This window comes from Octodon degus, unplaced genomic scaffold (assembly GCF_000260255.1).
Source record: "Octodon degus isolate 3935 unplaced genomic scaffold, OctDeg1.0 scaffold00008, whole genome shotgun sequence".
Lineage (NCBI taxonomy): Eukaryota > Metazoa > Chordata > Mammalia > Rodentia > Octodontidae > Octodon > Octodon degus.
In genome coordinates, this window is record NW_004524584.1 from 8,783,928 (window position 1) to 8,793,252 (window position 9,325).

Genomic DNA, 9,325 nt, shown 5'->3' on the forward strand with positions numbered 1-9,325 from the left:
TTCTTTTGCCATTGATTTCCAGTTTCATTACACTATAATATACATGGGACAATTTCAATTCCTTTGCATTTACTTAGTTATGTGGTATGGGCTGGTATGTGGTCTATTTTGGAGAACATCCCATACAGCACTAAGAAGAATGTGCATTCTGATGTTGTGAGTGGAACATTCTGTAGACATCTACTAAATCCATATATACTTGGTTCTGTTCTGGTATTGTTTTGCTGACTTTTTTGTCTAGATGATCTATTTATTTGTGATAATGGCATATTAAGGTCTCCCATTACAATTGTGTCACCTCATCACAACTGGTCTAGAAAAAGCTTTTGATAAAGTCCAACACTCACTCATGATGAAAATTATATAAAAAATCAGGATGGATACTCTTTTCCTCAACCTGATAAAAGCCATGTATAACAAACCAACAGCCAACATCATACTAAATGGAGAAAAACTGAAACTTACAATCTAAAATCAGGAACAAGACAAGAACATCCACTACCACCACTCTCACTCATTATACTGCCAGAAACATTAGCCAGAGCAATTGGAAAAGAGAGAGAAATAGAAGTAATAAGGATAGAAAAAAATGAAGTGTGTGTGTGTGTGTGTGTGTGTGTGTGTGTGTGTGTGTGCATGTGAGTGTGCGCACAGGTGTGTGGACAAGGAGGTGCGGGCAGACAAGTTAAGAGTCCCAACTCCTTGGACTCCGTTTGCTATTCTTTTCCTTCTCCCCCACTCCTATCTGGTGGTTGTGTGTGTTTATATTTGCGATTCTTTTCATTCATTTCCAAATTTTGAAAAAATTTTGGGTTGGGAGTAGTGGGAAGAACAGGAAAGGAGAAAGAAGGAGAGCAGTGGCAGAAGAGCAGGGGGAGGACATGGAGATGAAGATTAAGCCGGAGTCAAGAAACAGAGTCCCAGAGGAGGTGACAGAATTGGTTCCTGATAACTGCCCGTGTGTCAGTGGGGAAACTGAGGGACTAAATGACACTTTAAAAGCACTACGTTCAGTGGCCCAGCTTCCCAGCCTAAATAAACTTCTGAAGTTGGAACTTCCTGACAATGCAATTTCTGGAGGCTTGGAAGTTTTAGCAGAGAAATGCCCAAATCTTACCTACCTCAATCTGAGTGGAACAAAATCAAAGATCAGAGTTCAGTAGAAGCTCTGCAAAATCTTAAAAGTTTGAAAAGTCTGGATTTGTTTAACTGTGAGATCACAAACCTGGAAGATTACCGAGAAAGTATTTTTGAACTGCTGCAGCAAATCACATATTTAGATGGATACAATCAGGAAGATAATGAAGCACCAGACTCAGAAGAGGAGGATGAAGATGGAGAAGAAGATGATGAAGATGAAGTTGGTTTCCCAGATTGGGATGAAGAGGAAGAGGAGGAAGACGAAGATGAGGAGGAGGAGGAGGAAGAGGCTGGCTCGGAACTGGGGGAGGGAGAAGAAGTAGGCCTGTCGTACTTGATGAAAGAAGAAATTCAGGATGAAGAAGATGATGATGACTATGTTGAAGAAGGAAAAGAGAAGGAAGAGGAAGGAGAAGGTCTCTGGGGGAAGAAGAGAAAACAAGAAGCTGAGGATGATGGTGAGGAAGGAGACGACTAGGTTGCTCGGTGACCACTCGCCCGGGTCTGCACTCGCTGATGCTCTGGGTGTGCAGGGGCACAAGCACATCTTTATTTTCCCCATATAATAGCTCTTCCTGCAGAAGATCATGTGTAACTTTTTATAGGAAAAGTGTGGTTTTACTATTTTTGCCTTATCATTACAATTAAGATTTACTAGTGTGTTAATGATCAAATTGTATGTAGAGAAACATTTCCATTGACCCCTCCCACCATTGTGAAATTCTCTAGCAATTTATTTAGAATCTTAGATTTTCTAATTCAAGCACACTGTATTAGTAACTTTTAGCCCATAATTAAATAAGATCACTTTTACACAGGTGTAGTTTGGTGCATTTCATTCATAAGGTTTTAAAGTTATTTATAAATTAACTGAAACTACAGTCAGCTGTAATGTGAAATGGCAATAGACTCCTGAATGATAAGTTGGGATACTTGTTACATGAGTTCTGTTGGAAAGCAGATGCAGGACAGTGCAGGTCCTACTCAGCAATATATTTCATGGATTTGGGGTGTGCTGTTTAGTACTTCATGTAGGCCTGGGAGATGGCTCAGTAGAATAAGCGCTTGCCTGGCAAGCACAAGGGCCTGAGTCCAATCCCTGGAAATCTACTAGTACTTAATGTAGTTCATGGATTTTGTGATGACAGGTAAGATTTTATGTTTGAAGGAAAGATCACAATTGCTCATACCAAGTCCCGAGGCATGCAGTGAGCCCTCCCTTTCTTGCCCACTCTGTCCCAGAAGTTTGGGCCCCAGGAATCTCCCAGGAAAACTTTAGTCCCATACCTTTAGTCACCTTTTCATATTTGGCTAGGTTTCAAATCTCCAGAAGACTAAAATTTTTTTCCTTATTTAACAGTTGGAATGCCCTACTTAGTCTCTAGGCATTTGCAGTACATACTATGTCATCAATAAATACAAGATGCTTATTTTTAAAACTAAATCTATGTATTGACTTTCTTTCTTTCTTTTAAAAAGGATCCTTTCTTTTCATTTATTTATTTGTGTTTGATGGCACTAGGGATCTAACTCAAGACCTTGCCCTTGCCAGGCAAGCACTTATTCCACTGAGCTATCTCCCTGGCCCTTATGTATTGACTTTCTTATCAATCATTTTATTGTGCAATGATAATTAGAGTTCTTTGGTTTGACAACAACACTTAAAGCCCCCAGATAACTTTTAAGATGTATGTAGCTTTGTGGGTGGTATTTTCATCCAAATAAGTAAAGGTGGGTTTTATATTTTGTAGAAGTTTTAGGTCGTATTTTAATGCTCTTTGTATGGCAGTATGTATATAAAGTGTTCAATTCCTCAGGAACCTCTCCCTAAAAACTTTGAAGTTAATACTTTTGTGCAACTGTGGTTTGAATAAAGCCATGATAGTGTTAAAAACAAAACAAAACAAAAAATGAAGTTAAACTATCATTATTTGCAGGTGGTATGATACTCTACATAGAAGACAACAAAAACTCCACCAAAAGAGGTTTAGATTTAATAACCAAATTCAGTAGCATAGCTGAATACAAAGTCAACACTCAAATATCAATAGCATTCTTGTAACATAAATAAATTCACTGAGAGTGAAATTAAGGAAACTTCACCATTCATAATAGTATTCAAAAAATTAAATACCTAAGAATCAACATATAAAAGGTAATAAAAAATCTATACCAAAAATAACAACACTCTGAAAATAGAGATTGAAGAGGATATCAGAAAATGGAAAAATAAAACACTGGAAATTCATCCCGGTATTTCTGGGTTAAATCCCAGAGGATAGGAAGAGCCAACATTGTGAAAATGGCCATATTCCCAAACCATTATAATAATTTAATGCAATCTTGATCAAAATACCATTATCATACCTCACAGAACTAAAGAAAATGTTTGAAAAATTCATTTGGAACCAGAAGAAACCCAGAAGAGCAAAGGCAATTCAGGGCAATAAAAGCAAGGCAAGGGGCATCACAATCTCTGATTTGAAATCATATTACAGAGCTACTGTGATAAAATCAGCATGGTGCTGCCAAAAAATACACCTGAGGATCAATGGAACAGATTAGAAGATGTAGAACCAACATACCCAGCCACCTTATCTTAAACAAAGTGTCTAAATGCCTGTATTGGTAGAAAGATAGCCCCTTTAATAAATAGTATGTCAGACCCAGTCAGACAGCTCAGCAGATTAAAGCACCTCATTAGGCAAACACAGGGCTGGAAGTTCAATCCCTGGCCTGCCTTGCTGGCCCTGCCCCTGGGGCACACTGAAACCATGAATGAGACTGGGCATAGTGGTATGCACTTATAAACCCAGCACTTGGGAGGCTTAAAAACAGGAAAGATCACTACAAGTCTGATCTGTGTAGTGAGACCCTGTAGACTCTTACTAAATATGTAAGATAAATAAATAAATAGTATGGCAAAAACTGGTTTTCCACATGTCAAAGACTAAATCTAAATCCATGTCTACCACCATGCACTAAAATAAAGTAAAAGTGGATCAAAGATTTAAATATTAAAACAGAAACACCAAATCTACTGGAAAAAAGTAGATAGAACTCTTGAAAACATATGGGTAAACAGAGACTTCATGAACAAAACTCAAACTGCTTTGTAAACACTTTGAAGAAAAAATATTAAAGAACCAACATCTTTCATCTTATTAGAAAGCATTTACACATCAAAAGAAATCACCAGCAGAGTGAAAAGACAATCCATGGAGGGGAAAAATTTTTACCCAACTATCCTTCTGACAAAAGACTTCTATCTAGAACATATAAAGAAATGAAAAAAATTCAAGCCTCCAAAATTCAAAAACTCAATCCAAAAAATGGGCATCTGAGATGAATACACACTTCTCAGATGAAGAAATACAAATGGCAAATAAATGCATGAAAAAAATGTTCAGCATCACTGGTCTGTTGAGAGATACAAATTAAAACAACACTGAGATTTCATTTCACTCCAGATAGAATGGCTATCATCAAGAAATCAACCAATAACAAATGCTAGAGCCTCTGTGGGGGGAAGGAACCCTTCTCCACTGTTGGTGGAAGTGTAGAGTGAACAACCACTGTGGAAATTCCTCAAAAAGCTCAGATTAGAGGCTCCATTCAACCCAGCTATTCCCTTCTGGCTATTTTCCCAGAAGAGTTAAAAACACTGTACCACAGTGATGTATGTGCCCCCATGTTTACAGCAGCACAGTTTGTCATAGCTAAATCTCGGAAACAACCGAAGTGCCCATCAACTGAAGAACAGATAAAAAAGATGTGGTATTTTCATACAACAGAGCACTACTCAGCTAAAAAGGATAAATCAAGGGTTTTATAGGTAAGTTGATGCAAGTAGATACTATACTTATAAGTGAAATAAACCAAACTCACACATGTAAACATTGTAATTTTTCGCTAGTGTAAGAAACTGAAATAATAAATAAGACTCAAAATCTATAATAGATCTTGTGAAAGGGAAGGAAAGTGCTCAAAAAGAAAGAACTGGTATAGGGAAAAGAAGCAAAGAAGGAAAGGAAAAGAAAAAAATATATATATACACACACAAAAGATAGATGAGATAGTTATACTACAGATTTCTTTTAGTTCATTGAAGAATATAGTGTCTATATTGTTTGGTCAATTATGGATGTCTGTGTCTTGCAATCTGAGCAACTTCTTTGAAGATACCCATACATAATGTGCTAACAATTGTTAACCTCCTATTATCCTCTTTTGAAATTCTGTATTATTATTTTTTCACTTTAAAATAAAAAGCATACATTCTCAAAGAAATACTTTTAGAATACAGTGCTTGTCCATGAATTGCCCATGTAAATCCTAGATGAGGAAAACTGGGCTAGTCCTCTGTTCTCTCATTCTGTTAACACAAGACTCCTATGTGCCAGACACTGGGGGTTCATCTTTCCTTTTATTGTGCCCTGTCCTGTTTCCTTGGATTGTTTCTCTCTACTAATGTATATGAAAGTGTGTGTGTGTGTGTGTGTGTGTGTGTGTGTGTGTGCATGTGTGTTATTATAAATGAACACATTAAACCTGCAGAAAGAAGGGCATCATAACTATAGCTTTTTCCAGCCTTGTTCCACAGCCCTGAAAAACACTACTCACACACATTTAAACAGTAAGGCCTGCAGAGGTATTAAATGAATGTTATGCAAGATATCATTGAGGACCACTGCTTCTCCTGAAATTCATGTACTTATTTGTGCATTTATCTATTTAATGGATATTTATTCAGCCTATATGCCAGATTCTAGGAATACTGTAAAGCACATATACACATAGTCTCTACATTCATTAAGATAATATTTGTTGAGGGGCAATGTGTTTTGAAATAGGCTAATGTTATCATCCCTCAATTCTGCACTGTTTTTCCTATTCCAACTTATGTGGCCAGGCTGTGCTCATTGCCTGTGGGGAAAGATGTAACAAATGAAATTCAGAGATGCTTTAGGACAATATGGATAACTTATGGCATGCCTGCTGCAGGGTGCTTTTTTACATCATTGAGAGATCTAGAAGGTTACCATCACTGCTTAATGGGAATAGAAATGACAGTAGGTGAGGCTGCAGTGTGGCTCATTGGTAAAGGATATGGTTGGAATCACAAGGCCATGGGCTTTACCCTGAGCACCAAACAGCAAGGGAGAAAAAAAAACTGAAATAGCACCAGGCATAGACAAAATGTTATAATGAACAGGAATTCATCACTTCCACATAACCCACCAGATGTAAAAGAGTATCCCCTGAGCTGAAAGGGGGAGATAGAGAATTGTCACAGAGAGATCCATAAAAATAAGTCACCCAAACTTGCATAGGCCCATGGTTAAATACAAAATATATCTGCCAAGGACCAGAATGAGGAGAGCTTGTGAGCAACAGATGTTAGCCAAGGAGGCATTTGCCAACTCATAGAGAGCACTGGCCGTCACCCACACCTGGGCATACAGCATCATCATTTCCCTAGGCATCCAAATTCCATGCGTACCTTGTCTTCCTCGGCACATGTGACGCACTATTTCTTAGTCTGCTTTGCAATAAATAAAGCCATCACATGAACCAGTGAGCTCCAGGCCAGTGCAATGTCAAAGGAAGTGACACACACTTCTTCTACAATGACTGATTCCACTGTCGGTCCTTCATGCTGCCTGTTTCCTGTTCTTCCAGATATAAATGATGGACTCTAAGGCCCTAGGAGTGGCAGGGCCAACATGTGGAAAGAGCCTGTGTCACTGAGTCCCTGACTCATGGTAACCATCTTAAGGATGAGCACCTGCTCTGGATTCTTATATGAACAGAAGTGAACTATATTGTGTTGATCCACTAAAGGATAGAAAATTGTTACAGAAAGTTGGACTTACCCTGAAAAATATTACAAGAAAACACTCTGCCCAAATGATACTTTCTGGTTTCCTTTCTGTTTTGTTCATCATTTAACTTATCCCATGAAAACAGAGACTCAGTTTACAAAATATCAAGAAATACTAAGCACCTGCCCTCCAAAACAAAGATGGGCTGTCTTTTTTTTTTTTTTTTTTTTTCGTCTGATTTTTTTTTTTTTTTTGTACTGGTGATTGAACTCAGGACCCTAAGCTTGCCAGGCAAGCACTTATTCTACTGAGCTACCTCCCCAGCCCCAAGATAGGTTATCTTAATCTACCTTTGTGACAGGATGAGAAGGAAGGGAAAGATCTTGATCTTATGCTTGTGAAGCTAAAAGAATCTGCTTAAACTTTTCAGGGCCAAAAGAAAAATTAAGCATACAAGTATCACACAGTGTAGAAGAGATGAGAAACACAGAATAAGTAAGCCTAGAGTTATGCATAAAATTACTAATCTAAGATCCACAGAGCTTAATCTGTGAAATCTCTGAGAAGAAAAAAAAATGCAATAGTCTGGTGAGAGTAACAGATGTGAGATAATTTACATTAGGGAATGGGGATAAGTGGAAAGTTTCCTGAGGAAGCAACAGTTGACTTGAAGCATCAAAGGGCAAATAGAGTTAAGCAAGTTAAGAGTTGGGAAAGAATATTTCAGAGAAAGGTAACAACTGCGAAAGGGCCCAAGAAAGGGAAATGTTGGCTCATTTGAGGATCTGCAAGATGTCACTAGAGCTATGATGCAAATGAACACGTTGAGGGATATAAGATGGGACTGAAGAAAATGGCAGAGGCAGATGTACACAAAACCATGACAATCTTGCTCTTGTATTTCATTAAAAGAGCATGAAAAAGGCAGGGAAGAATTTTAAATAAGCATTATGGTCAAGATTTCATTTTTTGAAATATTAAGGCAGCCAACTGGCTAGCAGAGATGCAAAAGTGGAAGAAGAGAGCCCACTTATAAGCCTATTTCAGAAATTCAATCAAGCAATAATGTGCAGGGAATTGAAGGGACTGGAAGCAATGCACATGAAAAAGAGTGGATGGATTAAAACATGCTTGAGGATTTAGATGGAACAGCAGCTCTCAGATTCAGCGTCTTTAAACCTTTAAAAGGTGGGAGCAAGTAATAAGTTATTGGAATGTTTTCTATTCTGGACTCTCTAAGGATTGGAAAATGTGGAAAACAATAGGAAGAGAACCTTCCCTGAGGTCACCCTGTCAGCAGAAACATCTGGAGGAGAATAGAGGTTGCTGGGAAAGCTCAACTTGGAGTCAGAACGTCATAGCCAAACTTAAAAAGTGACTGTGTTACTCCAATATGTTGTCATGCTAACCCTAACAAATATGAACTTCACTTGGACATGATCTAAGCACTCTATGGAAGAAGCAGTGCTCAAAGAATTTCATCCTTTGTGTAGTCTGATTATTTATTAATGGTGAACACTATGAAGCTCCTTTTGCTGGGCCTTTGCCAAGAAATATGTGTGTATTCTTTTATCTAAACTTATTAGGACTCTGGGGAAGAGATAATTCTATTCCTCCTGTTTATGAACAGTGAGGTTAAGAGATTAGTCCCTTGCTCAAGGTCATATCCCAGAAACTATAGTAGCATCTATTTCCACCAAGCTCTATCCTGACTGGAGCTCAGGATCCTACCCTCCTACCCATGCAGTGCTGTGTGGAGGATTCTGAAGGTACAGTTGGCCTCAGATGGGCAAAGTCAGATGGGTGTGCCTGGCAAACCATATGTTTGCCACCTCAGTACTAAGTGAAACTAGATACTAGGATGACTCTTCATGTAGCTATTCTGCTGTGAAGTTATTGCCTAATCACACTATGCTACATTATTTTAAATGATAACTCATTATGCCTAATAGAACTTTTTAAAACAAATTTCATACTTCTTTTGCAATTTTTATAGGATATTTTTATGAACTGAATATTTCTCTCCCCTAAAAATTTTAATGTTGAAACTCTGCCACAAATGTGTTGGGGTGGGAGAGACTCCAGCTACCCTGTGCCAGCGGAACCTGCCAGTCTCAGCCCATATGCAGCGTGTGTGAGACCCTCTTCCACCCCCTTGGGACACCTCACAACCACTCCACATCACCCTCCCAACCTGCCCACTCAGTGAGAATTTCTGCCGCATTCTGGGGACCCCCAGATCCAGTTCTAGCCCAGGCCTGGTGAGTGTGTGGGAGAGCTACATCTCCCACTACTCCAAGTCATCCCCTCCAGACTCAGCTCAGGCCTGGCATACAGGCCTGAGGTGAAACCCTGCAGCT

The 9,325-nt window shown here is 38.7% G+C and overlaps 1 pseudogene; it reads left to right on the plus strand.

Moving 5' to 3' along the window:
* Nucleotides 1-881: 881 nt before the first annotated feature.
* On the plus strand, nucleotides 882-1,618 carry LOC101576544 (annotated as a pseudogene).
* The last annotated feature ends 7,707 nt before the right edge of the window (nucleotides 1,619-9,325 follow it).